General features: G+C 51.2%; 1 long non-coding RNA gene across 1 annotated transcript; it reads right to left on the minus strand.

Annotated features, from left to right (window-relative positions):
- Positions 1–7,859: 7,859 nt before the first annotated feature.
- LOC109283262 (uncharacterized) lies at positions 7,860–14,385 on the minus strand. The gene is made up of 3 exons (XR_002090364.2): positions 14,053–14,385; positions 13,284–13,402; positions 7,860–11,579 (listed from the first exon to the last, which is right to left on the minus strand). It is a non-coding gene; the product is annotated as an uncharacterized LOC109283262 (long non-coding RNA).
- Between the last annotated feature and the right edge of the window lie 327 nt (positions 14,386–14,712).

The following is a 14,712-nucleotide window of genomic DNA, read 5'->3' on the forward strand; positions in this document are numbered from 1 at the left end:
ATTGGTGTCCTGCCTGCAGGCTTTGTGGTGGCTGCCCTGTCCCTGTCAGCCAGGTACCACACACTACCCTAGGACCACAGAGTGCTTTGGGAGGGCTGCTTGGTGCTGCAGGGGTGCCCCGAGCCATGGCCCTGCTGGGCTGGTATTTTCTGATGTAGAGCACTTGAGCTAAGCTGATATGTCCTGCTACACGTCCTTTTGGCACACTTTACCCTGGGGCTCCCACAGGGCTGAAACGCTCAGCTTCTCCCCAGCCAGCTGCCTTCAATTGCTATAGCTTAGGGGGTTACGTCTTTTCATCCACCCCCTCCTTTCTGGAAGTGCCCTTGTATCCTGCCATCACTCCAACCCCCCGTTGTGGGCTGCACTGTGTGCTGGAGCACAGAAGGGGTGCCCAAACCCCAACTCCCTCCAAAGCACCTTCTGACATGTCCAGCTGCTGTGGGGACACAGAGGTGCTCTGTGGACATAGAGAGTCACTGCGGTTTCTGATGAGAGGAGGCTGGGACAGGAGCCCTGTGCCAGTCTGGGACTTAAGATGCTGCCCAGTTCTGATTCCTGCTAGCAACCAGAAGCAAGAAACTCCAGTGGAGATGCAAAGTCCAACCAGGGAGGGAAGGAAAGAAACTCTACTGCAAATGACTTGATCCAAAAATGTGATGTCTTCCAGATCCCTCCCCACTGAGACACCATAGATTTTGGAGCATTTGAGTGAGATGCGATGCTCTGGCCATGCCAGGCAGTCACATAACACTGGATTAAATGACAGGGGGAACTTCAGAGCACTTCCTGGCCTTACATAACCCTGTCAGGATCCAGAGAGGAAGTCCGAGGCTCCTGTCAGCAGTTGTTCTCCTGGGCTGATCATCCACGGAGCACAAGCCTCTAGGGCTCTTACTAGCAGCTGAGAGAACAGCCGGAGTGACCATGAGCTGCTGTAAAATCTGTCTGGGAAGCAGTGAAAGGAATTGACTTGTGTAGTTGCCTACTTGGATGTGTCCTTCTAGTTTGTAGAGCTGAAATGAAGTGCACGGCCCACTCGAGGGCACTAGAGCTCCACTCAAACAGCCTTGGCTCCCCAGCTGCGCTGGAGTGAGATGCACCGAACAAAACACAAGGCCATGTGCATTGTGCAACTCACCTGCTTTGGAGCTTTCTACTAAACGAGAGCCCAGCCCCAGTGAAAGGGAAGGGCTCAGAGGCTCCTGGATCTGGAGATAGGACAGCCTTGGATAACACACTGAAATCAGGCAACATTCATTATATTTAGTCGGAAAAATGGGGTGGTTTTCTTTGTGCTTTGTTTGTAAATTTGAGGTTTATTTGAACCCCAAATCCTGGCTGTATCCATGGGGAATAGTTTAAACAGCATTGAGTATTCTCATTAGTGGCTGTGCTATGCCACTGATGAGATGGCCTGTTAAAGGAGGGAAATGCTTCATTTCCCTTGAGCCTGGAGCCAGGCTGGATGTGGGACCTTGGCAACACATCCCTGGCTAGGAGACTGGAGAAGAAAAGCACATTGCCAGCCCCCCCATGCCAGGTGCTGCTCATCAGTCTGGGATGAGGTAGGGAAGAAAGGATGCTGGGAAAATCCCAGAGGCAGTAGGATGGCTGGAGCTTCTTTCTGATTGCCTCAGGTCTCTGAGCTGTATCAACAAAGCACATGTGCACACTCAAACCCATGGGCTGGCTCTCACGTGTCTGGGTGGAGTATAACCCTGAGGGGACAGGGCCAGCTGTGACCAAGTCTGGGAAGATGATGTTAAGGGAACCATCTCCTGCTGCCTGTGGAGGGGCTCAGGGAGAAAGAAGGAATGAAGAAAAAGATAGTAAAAGAGGGCTTTGAATATAATATGCTTAAAAATACCAACTCTGCATAATTAAAAGTATTCACCTTACACTAGGAAAAGCTGTTCCCCAGAGCCAGGCCTACAGTCCTGAGAACACTCCTGCCTGGATGACCTGGTAGTGGTGAACCCAGGCTGCTAAATTTATTTCAGAAAAATACTAAAATTGGGCAGATTTCTAGAGGCCCTTTCAGGCCATTATTCCTACTTCAGAGCAGGGCTCATGTCATTCTCCCCAAGCCACCATCAGCAGACGATGCCTCTAGCAAAGGCAGTTTCGTAGTTAATCAAAGGAGCTGGTTCTGTTGTCCAGACTCTTGGTTAAGTTTGGAAATGTTTCCCAGCATTTAACCCCAACTTGCCACATTGCAGGTGCAGCCCATTGCAGCTACTGTGTCTGGGAACCTATGGGAATCCATCACCCTAGGCAGTGTTGGAATAGCTTTCCTGCATTTGTGGACATTAAGCATGTCCTTCCCTAAGTTACAGGTTTCCCTCGATTTATGCGGTACATGAGTTCCCAGAAAACTACACATCGAATTCGCATAAAGGGAACCCAGTTTATAATGTAAGAAATAAGGATACGTTCCCACAGCGGTGAGGGAGGGAGGGAGGGAGTAAAGCTGGGACTAGGGAAGGGAGGGGGTAGGGATGCAGTGTAGCCCATTGGCTGTTCCTGGGGCTGCAGCAGGAAGCAAAGCGGAGGGAACTGTAAGTGGGTGCAGGGCACGGAGTGGGGGGAGAGGGGAGAGCGCGGCTCTTACTGCTATGCGCACCCCAAGAGGACTGCAGGCTGGGGGTCCGCACTGGGTTTTTTCTGGGGGGCATGTGCCCCTGGATGTGCGTGCAGGACAAGAGCAGACTGCCGCTGAAGGCTGGGGCCACGAGTGACACCAGGTTCTTCCTGGCATTCGGGGTGGGTGGTGGTGCTGGGAGGGGGGCTGCTGCCACCCCAAAATTCACCATAGCCCCCCCTCCCCAACCTGCCTTTCCAGTACCGCCGCTGAGCACCGGGAAGAGCCCAATGCCATTGCTGGCCCCAGCCTGCAGCAGCAGCCTGCTCTCATCCCATGCACAGATCCGGGGGCATGCATGCCCTGGTAAGCGCCCGGCACTGCCTCCCAGCCTGCAGCCCTTCTGGGTTGTGCCTAGCATCAAGAGCTGCACCCCCCCATTCTGTGCCCCACACCTGCTTACAGTTCCCTCTGCTTTACTCCCTGCTGCAACCCTGGGCCTCTGCTTCTCCCCACTCACCCCAGCCCCTGCTGCCATGTCCCCAGGAGCAGCAGACGCCACCTGCCTGCACAATGGCATGGCACAGCCCAGGAGCTGGGGTGAGTGGGGACAAGTGAAACCCCTGGGAGTTTGAGGCACATAGCAGCCCAGTGGCCGCAGGTAGCTGGCGTCAGCCACTGCCAGAGCAGCTGCAACAGGGGCTGGGGTGAGTGGGTCCCCGGCCCCATGGCCCTTTCCCCTCCCCCCACAAACTTACCTGTTTGGGGGGCACCTATGCCAATTGCATAAGAGTGAATTTACCTCACATATTACAAATTTTGGGTATAAAAAGGTTTATTGCATGAGTGAATTTGCATATACAGAACCTGCATAAATTAAGGGAAACCTGTATTTGTTCTCTGGGCTCTGATGTGGTTTGTGAGGTGTAGGCAATGGTTATGCTCAGGCCTCTGTCCCTACAGGCTGATGCTTAAAATTGCTTTTGTGGCCAGGTTAGAAATTGAAATCTCCACAAATCCATCTTTCAGGAGCGTGCCGGTCAAGCCTCTCCCCAACTTCATCCTTCCAGAGCTGCTGAGGTTGGCTGTGTTCTCCTTGCTCTTCATTCTGTGGCTGCTTCTAGGTCTGGCTTTCTGCTCAGGACTTTGGATCTCCTACCTGAGGCCTGCTATGAGAGGGCAGCAGCCTCTCCTTAGCCCACGAGGGCTCCAGCTGCTTAGCTAGTACTAGCTATGTAAGGGATACTGGAGTAGGACATGACCTAGGAGCTTGGATGACAGCGGGCAAAGGATGAAGGTTGGATGTGAACATCTACTTCAAGCCAGCCAATGACCTAAGGGCTATGCATACTAGGTAGGAAGTGATGATACATGTTTCTGGAAGTCTCTCTCACACTTGGCAGCAAAAGCCAAAGAACATGTGCTCCTTACTGGGGACCCACCAGTGGAGCGAGGCAGGGGGCAGGGTGGTGGGCGGACTGATGAGAAGTGGGGGCTGTGCTGTGCTGTGCTAGAGGAGCAGCTGTGTTTACTTTCCATCTGGTGATTGAACAACAGAAGGTTTTTTTTCAGAGGCTCCGTGTGTCCCTCACCAGCCAGAAATGTTCGTGTAAACATCCTGTAAGCCGAGCAAGGAGAAGAGAGCGCTGTGGTGGAGGGAGCATCCTCCTGCTCTCTTCCTCTTCACGAGGCTGCTTCCTCTCATAGTGTACACATACACACGTGTGCATTCACATGCGTGCACTGCAGCTTGTGGCCAAGCAACAGGAGCGGGGATGGGTTTCCCACCCTGAGAGCCCCAATGTCCCTACAGGTGTGGAATCGTCCTCTTCCCAAGTCTGACCCTGGTGGTGGCAAGAGACAGACTCTGGAACATGTGAGCTGCAGGGCCTGGAGGAGTGGGTTTGAGGCATGAACACAATCCTGCTATAACAGGCTCAGTGGAATCTGCATTCTCCATGGGATCTGCTAAAGATGAGCCCAGAGCCGTTCACTAACAACTTCTCACCTGTGCTTAGTGCAGGTGCTGGTGACTGACACTATGTACAGGGGGTGTGTTGAGGGGAAGGATGCTCCTACCCAGCAGTGTCAGGCAGCCAGGAACCTGGAAGGAAATAGAGGCAACCCTTGCCATTCGAAGGGCATATGTTCTGGAGATCCCCACGAATAGCGAAATCCGCGATACGGCTCTGCGTTCATGAACGTCGCCTGCGCTTATGAATGCAGTGCCCCCAGAGGCTGGGAGGGTGGGGGGGCATGGCTGCCCTGGCGACAGCGAGAGCCCAGTGGCGGGAGTCCAGCGGTGGTAAGCGCGGAGCTCCCGAGGAGCTCCTGTAAGCGTATTTAAGATGCAGGTTCAGCATTCACGAATATTTGAAACTGCGAATGCTGAACCCACGAATAGCGAGGGGTTCCTGTAACTGAGCAAGGTAAACATCAGCAAAGCCTGCCACAGGGGCTGCAGAGGAGTAAAGCTTCTCTGTGCCTCAGTCTCTGTGCTGCAGGCCAGTGAGGCCTGTTCCTTTCAATGCCTCCAAGGCCTGTTGTCAAGTGCATATGATACAGTTCACAACACGCTTGGCAAGTCCCATTGCACAGCAAGTACCTGCTGCTTGGACAACATGGGGGGACAGTGCCACAGCTCCCAGCCAAGTCCTGCCTAGAGTGTAGGACATGGACTTCTCTAATTCCCTGGTCAGAAGCAGTCTGGCAACTCACCAGGTAAGACTGTTATTGCTGCCAATACTCAGTCTCTTCTGACTGTACCAGCTGGCAGTACCCAGTACTCACTGACCGTTCCTGCTGGTGATATTCATTATCTGATGGCTGTACTAGTTAACAATCCTCAGTACCCACTGACTGTACTGCTGGTAATATACAGTCAGTGCTGGTGACACTCAGCCCCTCCTGCCAACATCTGCTGGTAACATTCAGCACTTACTGAGAGATGCTGATACCTCTGAGGCATGGTGTCAGCTGGGAGATATCTGGGCTAGGGACAGACATTTGAAAAGCCTGAGCCTGAATTGATTCAATCTTTGCAGGTTAATCTAACTTGCCTAGGTTGCACGGGTTTGTAACCGGACAGATATTCTCTCTGGACTGAAAAAATTCAGACACATGCCTGCAGTGCCTCAAGCTAGAAGCCTAGGGTACTAGAGCAGCCCTCCCTTCCCTTCTACAGTCCTGAGCTGAGGGGAGCATGGCCAGGCCCTGACAGGATGCTCTGATTAGGGTGGTCTGCCCGCATCATCCCAGGCTTTTCCCCGCTTGCTGCTCAAGGGGTGGGAGTGTTGCCAGCCCCCAGCCCCCGGCTAGCACTCTGAGGCAAGGGGTGTGTATGTGCAGTGCATGCATCTGTTGATGAAATGCAGCTTTTCAATCTCCCTCCCTGCTTTTTTATACTGTCTGCAGCAAGCTGACAGGCAAGCAAGCTAGCAGGGGGCTGATAACTGTTTATCACCTCATCAGCAAAACAATAGCCTCTCTTTATTAGTTCAAACTCTTAAACAGCTTACCAGCTGACCTGTTGATTAGCTCCAAAAAGCCTTAAGCAGTCACTGTTCTATCTACCTGTCCCAGTGGAATTGCGCACGTGCGCGCGCGCACATACACACACATGCGTGCGTGCGCGCGTACCCACCCTCTTGGCATTAGCTAGCATACCACAAGCCTAGGGTCCATGGCGCTGGAGTCTGTGCTGTGGGAGATGGAAGTGGGGGGGGGGAATTCCTGCTTGAGCAGTGAGCAGTGTGGGTAGGGGGGTAGGGCAGGGGGAGGCCAGGCAGACCCTGATGTGCCTGCAATCTTTGCCGGAGCTCCAGCCAGGGAGCAGAGGGGAACTGAGAGTCCCGCCCAGCTCAGAGAGAATGCCGGGATGCGGGGGGAGTCTGGTTAATCTTAAACCAGCAAGGGGTCTGGGACAGATATTGCATAAACCAGTTTGACCCAAATTAGTTAAGTCTGATATACATTCAACCAGGTTTACCTCAAACTAGTTTATGTGCACTGAACATCTGTTCTGTTACAGGTTTAAACCAGCTTCTGATCACTTAAACCGGTTTATGTGTAACGTCTGTCCTTAACCCTGGTGGTTGATGGCAGGGAGCTGGGCATATCAGTAGTAATGCTTGCCAGGGGGGTGGGGATATACAGCACACTCTTGTTAGCTGTATAGTGTCCTGACTGAAAAAGTCTATGCACAGACTTGGGATATACACTTAACCCAAACTCAGTGCATGTAATACTTGTTTACTAGGCCTGTATGAAGCGGCTAGTATTTGCTTCAGATTTGGGTTCAGCCAATTCAGGGAACAGTGATTCGATATGGTGATTTGTACCCAACTGATTCAGCCGAATCTGATTCGGAGATTCGGCTGCCACTGAATCAGCTGGATCTCCAAGCTGGCCCCATTCCCCACCCACTCTCACAGCCCTGTCAATGACTGCCCCGCCCACCCCTAGTTCCAGTCTCTTTCAAAAAAAAAAAAGCCCCAACTCACCAGCTCCTGCCAGGTGGGGGGGGGGGAAGACAATCCCCACTGCCCCACGCTATGTGGGGGGGCTCCACCACAAGCCCCCAGAAGCCCCGACGTCTGCAGCAGCAACTGATGAGTGGGGGCTTTTTTTTTTTTTAAGAGTTGGGAGCTGGGCCCAGTGGGACAGCCATGGGGGCGTGGAAATGGGAGAGTGGGCAGGGGTCGGGGGGTGCTCAGGGGGGTTGGGGGAGCAGCCAGGGTATGGGGTCTGGCAGGGGTCCCCCCAAGGTCTCCTCCCCACTCCTTCAGCCCCCTGCCCCCTGCCCCCTACTTACCTTCATGGAGTCCGGGTCTAGCTCCCTGTGGCAGTGAGCAGGGACTGCCCAAATCTCCAAAGCTCTCTGAATCTTTCCCGAATTGATTCAGAGAGCTTCAAATTGATTTGGACCTTTCAATTGGCCTCCTGATTCGATTCTGATTCGGAGATTCAGCCGCCGAATCGGGCTGAATCTCCTCTTAATCAAATCAGTACCCAAAGCTTTGCACAGCCCTATTGTTAACTATAGGAAAAGCTGGAACTCAGTTCTGTGCACCTCATTAGTGCTCCTTGCCTTGATTCTCAAAAGGCCATATGCCTCTAACAGTTCCCTTGAAATTGCCAAGGCCTCATCAAATCAAGGGTGAGGGCTCCTACTTTCATCAGTTATCCAATTAAAGGGAGAACAATTCGATTATAAAACAGGCCATGGGGCCAAAGGGTTCCTATGCACTTCAGTAGTTTGTGTACTTAACAGGTATGAAGATAATCCATATTTATTATAATATAAGGAACAGGCAAAAAATTATAATGTAATTAAGTGAATTATACATGTATCCAAGACATATGCAAATGGAGTGCACTGTTCAAGCAAAGCATATGCTGGGCCCAGAGACATCTTAAGCATCCTCCCAGACATTGGTAGTAACAGGGTTATGTTGGAAGCTTTTTCAAATGATTTGGTAAACCCCACTTTCTCTTCTTCTACCTCAGTGACTAGGGTGATGCCTTGGGAATTCTTGCCAAGCTCTTGGGACTGTGGCTGGTGCTGGCAAGGCTTGAGGGTCAGGGCAGAATGCAGGGGGTAGCTGTTAAAGGCAAGGATAGTTTGAAGCTGGGTTAGGGAGAGTGCAAAGTATAAAGGAAGAAATAGAGGTGGGAAGGGCAGGGACCAGGACTGGGAAACCTCAGGGCAGGGGTGGGGAACGGGAGTGGTGTGGACCAGCTAAATTCATGTGGAGAGTTTTGTGCTGCAGGGGGTAAGATGGAGACCATGGGGTCTGCTTCTAACCCCCTGCCAGGAGTTGTCGTCTCACTCTCCAAGCAGAGGTATGCTGGCCTTCTGGTGGAGGGATGATTCTGACTAGAGTTAGCCACCCAGTATAATTCTTTTACTAAGAAGTGCTATCATTCAAACCCCTACTAACACAGAACATGTTGGGAATGTTGTCCTATGCTGCTAAAAAGTGCATCTGCTCCCTTCGGAAGACTGTGCTAAAGGTCCAACTCTTGTTGTAAATGAGGATGAATTTGCCCGGGTCTCAGGATGTAGAAACAAAGGCCTAAAAAGGACCCAGATGGGGAATTTAGGGTTCAATGGAAATATAATAAAGAATCCAAACCCTGAATTAAAACCTCATTACACATCTCTCTTGTCTTCTCCTTCTCCATCCCAGATGTGCAGGCTCTTATCTCTTCACAAGGTTTTTAGTATCCATCTAATCATGCATGCAGAGCATCCCAGTGGACCACTCTCTTGATGGCTACAAATGACTTTTTGACACACTTTCATCCTCTGTGACTGGTAGCGTGGCTGCTACGTGCCCTCTTGCACATGGCTATGCCACCTTGTTCACTTTGCTGTCAAGGAGACCTGCAGCAGATGAAAGGAGCGGAGCGGGGGGAGGGTGGGGGGTGGGGTGGGGAAGAAAGGCTGGAGACCAGAGCTGTGAGTCTCTGGGAGAATGCATTCAATTGTTTCATAAAGATTCTTGAGCTCTCATGCTGTGGCTGTGCAGGAGGCAAGGGAAGGTCCTTAGCGTACACTGGAGCCTCTGCCAAGTCTTAATCAGCAGGTTTGTTCTGAGTTGTGGCCAGCCTGATTAATCCAGGCTGTCTCTGCTGGGATGCTGATTTCAGTGCCTGCTGCTGCGAGGAAATTTCAAGCTATTATGCAGAGAAAATTGTTGAGGCTCCAGCTGAAATATCTGTGTCCAGGGTAACAGAGAGAGATCGCAATGGGATAAACACAAGGGCTTCTCTGCCTGACTTTCAGCCAGTGTCTGCACCAAAGGACTAGAAGTGTTTAGTAACCTTCGGACCAAAACCAGTGATTCAGAGTCAGGTCCCTCCTGGCTGGTATAAGGTTGGTGGGGAAGTCCTGGGCCTATTGTTGGTTGAAATTGTCATCAAGGAGCACAGGATGCATTTGACTTGGAAGGAAACATTAGTTCTTTGGCCTTGAAGGTCTGGCCAGCTTCTGAGTTAGTGTAAATCTTTCCTTTATGGGCAAGGGAACTTGGGAGCTTGCAATGAGATGACTCTCAGCATTGAGATGCCTCTGCTTCTTGAACCTTATGTGGATACAGAGCACTCTTGTTGCCGGGCTTACTCTGGTTGCTGTAGTGGATGACCTCCCGGAGCTGGATGAATATTAGGCATCAGGCTGATATCACTAAATGTATTGGCTGCCTTTGTTACCAGCAGTCTCTCTGGCAGGAGTGAGCTGAGCTGCTTTCGAGTGGCTCCTCTCCCTTCCCATCGAGAAGACTCAGAGGGCTATTTGAGGAAGTTGCTTGTGGAGCGGATGGTGTTTTCGGTGTCTTCTTGTGGGTACAAGCGTTGTCTCATTTGTTCATTGAGCACAAGAGGCTGCTTGCAGGGTTAGGGAAGACGCTCTGGTGATAGGGTTTAAAACCTGCTGACAACACGGTGCGATACACACCATGCAACATACCACGTGCCGTGATACTGCACTGGCTACGTTGAACAGAGGTGCTGGAGCTTCCTGCGTTCCCGTGGGAGGAAGGTGCAGGGAGGAGGGCCATCACCTCTCACCCTCTGAAATGGCTCAGATCTGCTATTAGCCTTCAGGGCTGGCTACAGGGTCCATCCAGTTTGCCAGGCATTGAGAAGGGGTGGGCACAGGGAGGGGACGGGCCAGGCTTTGCGGTGGAGCAAGGCCTCAGTTTGTTTATGCTGTGACTTTGACTGTGGCTGGAGTTTGTTACGGGGTCAGGCTGATTGGGTTGTTTTCCTCTATTTTACAATTTCCTATGTGGTATTTTAATAGACGCCAGGGCGCCTAGAGCTAAAGAGGCACTTTTTTGATTTTAGAAATGGAAGTAAAGAAAGAAATGAATATTGTCATCCCCTGCCCCCTCCCCCACTGCCTTCCTCGCTACATATCTCTCAGTCCCAGCATTCCCCTGCTCAGGGAAACCTCAGCGAAGCCAAGCACAATATATTGTTAACAAGGGCTGTTAATTAGTTGCGGCCTCAGCCCCCTGCGCTCTGCTTCCACACAGACCAGAGCGGGGCTGTCAGGAGCTGCACGTCAGGGAGGAAGGAGCTCTTTTCTTAGTCAGAACAGAGACACCTAAGTCCCCAGGAACCCTGCTGCTTTAAACTTGCCATTTAAAAGAAGGCATCTCAGAGAGAGAGGTATTTTGCTGGGCTCAGAGGAAAAGGAACTGGGGGGGAGAAAAGAGAATCTGCAGGCGAATGCAGGTATGAAAGGGAAGCAGAGAAAGCTCTGCACTGGTAGAGAGAAAGGGAACGGAAAGGTCTTCTCTTTCTGAAGAGGGGGCTGGACTAGCAGCTACAGCTGAGGCCTCGATGGAAAACAGTCCTGCTACCGACTCATCGTGTGATCTGGGCAAGTCTCTTTTCCTCCCTGTTTGCAAAGCTCTCTGAGCCCTGCCTGTGGAAGGTACTAGGGGCTCGTAGAGTATTTGCTGGAGTGTGCCTGCCCCGGGAACTCCCAGCTGTCATCTCAACAGCTTGCTCAGCCGAAATGCACCCATCTCAGGGTCAGGAGGCAGAGGCGGCCCCAGGCAGCATGGGGGCTCAGCACCAACCTGTGCCTGGCACCTACTTTCCAGCCCACTCTCCATCTGGATATTGGTTAGAGCAGGTTTCTGTGGGGTGAGAGTCTTCCCTGAGCCTCGGGAGTCTTTGAGCCCAGGTCTGGTGAAATGAAGTGAGCAGTGCTGTATTCATCCTGTCTGCAATACATGGAAAGACCCCAAGTCCAGATGAAATGCTGAGATTCTTGCCTCTTCAGTTTGACTCGGAAGAGCTGTTTGATTCTTCAGATTCTTCTCTGGTATTACTGCCCCTCCCAGTGCCATGGCTTCACAATGGTTAGCAGAAATGCTGGGCCCTGAGTATAGTGCTGGGCAACATTTTGAATGATAAGCAGCCCCACACCCTGCGTGACTGGGAAGGGACAGGCTCCATGGAGAGGTCCAGCGGCAAGCTGTAGAGAGAACATGCAGGTCATAGGCAAGGATGTTCAATTGAGATGAAGTCATTAGCTCCTCTGATTTACAACTCATTGCTTGAAAATCTGGCCTTGATCTTCTTGGAAAATCCACCCCATGGTCATGGTGAGTTCTGCAGAGTTTAGAAGCTGTGCAAAGCCAAAGCAATGATCTCCAGTTTCTCCTCTCCCTTGTAAAGCTTTTGCAGAGTGACCTATGGAGATGTTGGTGAAAACCTGCAAGGGGAACCTAGGGCCTGAGGGGAATCTATGGCTTGACAAAGCTTGGACAAGCCCTGCATGAACTTCCTCTCACAAGAATATGGAACATGTCCCTGCCTAGGTCTGCAGTTGTAATCTGATTTCATGGTACAGTGCAGTATTGGGCCTACCCTCTCTCGGCTATACCCTAGTCCTGGCCCTGGCCCATGTGTCAGAATTACCAAGTGGTTTAAGGTGCTGGGCTTAAGGCTCTGGCTCCCTAGGAAAGCTGCAGAACCTCCTTCACTGGAGATTTTCAAGAAGAAGGATAGGCATCTATCTGGGATGGTTTAAGAATTGGCCATCCTGTATCTGTGCCGGGGGGGGTGAACTAGTTGACTGCTAAGATCCCTTCTAGCCCTGTGGTTCAGTGACCTTCATCCCCTTGCTATTCCACTTCAGAGAGGAGAATGGCACAGAACTTTCTTGCCACTTTGTCTTGGAACGAAGACATTGCTAGGTTTATAATTCCAACAATGTGGCTCTGAGCTAGGGAGATCTGACAGGTCTCTGATTAATGGACTTGCCAAGCTTAACAAAAACTATCACCTTCCCTCCCTGCTCCATTCCTTCCCCTGTTAGTGCAGAAAAGCTCGGTTGCTCTAATCATGCTGGTATAAATTACAGTGATGAATGGGGGCTTGCCCCTGGGTACCTTTTGAGGGAGGAGAGTGAAATGAATCACGGGGAATGGTTCATACTCTCTATGTACACAGGGCACTGATGAGCTGTGTGTTATACTGACTGGTGTCTGGGCTTATTTATGAGGCTTCTTCGTCTTCAGAATGCAAGGCGGTGGTTCTGACATCAGACTCCCACAGGGTTCAATAGCTAAGAAGACCGAATGGCTTGCAGGCCTGAAGGGAGCACCCCTCTGTCTCTCTACATTAGTGTGTTTCTCCTATCAGCCTGGATCGCCAATCAGACTTTAATGAATGTATAATAGGGAATCAGTCTGCTGATCTCTATTCCCGACTCATCTGCCTAGTTGAGTCCAGCACCTAAATAGCCTGCAGATTCAGAAAAACTGTGGGGAAGATGAGGAAGTTCCCACAGAAAGGTAAGGCATGGAAAAAGCCCTTCAGCTTGTAGGCATTAAGAAAGCTCATTTGAAGGCAGTGCCTCCAGAAGAGGCCTAATACAAGGCAAGGCAGAGTTTGAGGCCTTTTATGACTAGGGGTGTTCAACTGTGTACGGACGTATACTGGTGTGTGTGTGTTTGTGTATATATATACACCAATATATATTGGCTTTTGTTCAATACACCAAGGAGTTAAGAACATTAGTATGGCTTCTTCCCTTCCCCCTTGGCCTCTGTTTCTGTTATTTAACCTGGGGCATGAATTCCTTTGGCCTCTGTTAATCATGAAAGGAAACCTGATCAGAAAGACTCATTTGGACCCAAATGAATCCCAAGGTGTATTTAAGAGAAACTCTTACCCAAGAGGCTGCCTGCTTCAGTGACAAGCTGCTAGTGGACTCCAGCAAGAGCAGGAAGTGTTAGGACAGCATGAAAATGCCTCTCTGCCAAGGTGGAAGAGTCTGGCTCTGGAAACTGCCTAGGGAATATAATATTTGCAATGTTCTAAACCATTGTGAGCAGCTGTGAGTGTCATAGCAATGAAGGCAAACTTCTGGGTGGGGGATGGTCATGCGTCTGCTTTCAGGTGGTGCCCCTTTGCAGTGCAATTGCTAGAGAGGCCCCAAGAAAGTATGCAAGATGCAGTTGCCTATGCTACTCCTGGGACTTGCCCTGAAGTCCAGACTGAGATTGCCAGAGTCACTTCATAGAAAGCATGTGGTGAAGGCTTGGCCTTGAACCAAGAGCTTAGGAGTGAAAGGTTCTGTATCCTGTCCTGAGTGTTTGAGACATCTGCTCCCACTGCTTGAAGGGTTCGCGAGCTGTCCCCCAGGACAATTATGTGCATGGGTGCCTCTGTGCAGTACATGTTTTCCTATACACAACTATGGTCACTCCCTGACATCAAGCACAGACTCCACCACCTGTGCAGAAACAAGCCCTGCTCTCACTCAGCTTGGACCCCCACCCTAGATGGAAGCATATCCCAGCCTGCTACCACTGGAGCAACTCTGCTTCTACTACTTCTGCACTGGTTTCAGGCCTGGCTTCTGTGCTTGCCTCTCACCTCTACTGGAGGAAACTTGATGCTGCTGTCATTATGCAGAGACCCCCAAACCCAGGCTCTACCTTGTGCTGTTCAGCAGATTCCTTCCCTGCATGGCCTGCTGGCACTCTTTCATGCCTGTGTCTCCCCTCATCAGCTTCCAGGTCCCCGAGAGCTTCTTCTCCAGTGCAATCAGCTGGACTCCATCCCTGCCCCAGTGGGCGCTGACCACGTGTTGTGGGGCCCGTGCATTCCAGTTGGAGCTGTGCATCCTAGAGCTGTTGCTGGTGTTTAAGTTCAGAGGCGGGGACGCCACCATCTCTGACAGCTGCTGGCTGGTGAATGTGCTGACTCCAGCACAAGAGACCTCAGGCACTCCACGACACGCTCTGCACACATTCATTCTCCTACCTCAGGGGGTGGGGGTGGACTGTAGCTCCAGGAGAGACACTGGATCATATGCTTGTTTTTACACAAATAGTGGCGCGGGCTGTTTCGATAAGGTGCTGGCGGGTGCCTTTCTCTGGGCTCTTTCCGGTTCACACCAGGCCCCCAGGGCAAACATTCCAGGAATATTTGTCATGGTCGGCTCAAGACGGCATCCTTAAAAAAATGTCAAATAAAGGAAAATCCGGTTCTTCTACAGCTCCCTTTGGCTTCCCTTAAGCTTTTAATTCTGGCTATAAGCTATGTTAACTCTTGAGAGGGAGGTCTGAAAATCCACCGCATTTACAACCAAACCA

This window comes from Alligator mississippiensis, chromosome 8 (assembly GCF_030867095.1).
Source record: "Alligator mississippiensis isolate rAllMis1 chromosome 8, rAllMis1, whole genome shotgun sequence".
NCBI lineage: Eukaryota > Metazoa > Chordata > Crocodylia > Alligatoridae > Alligator > Alligator mississippiensis.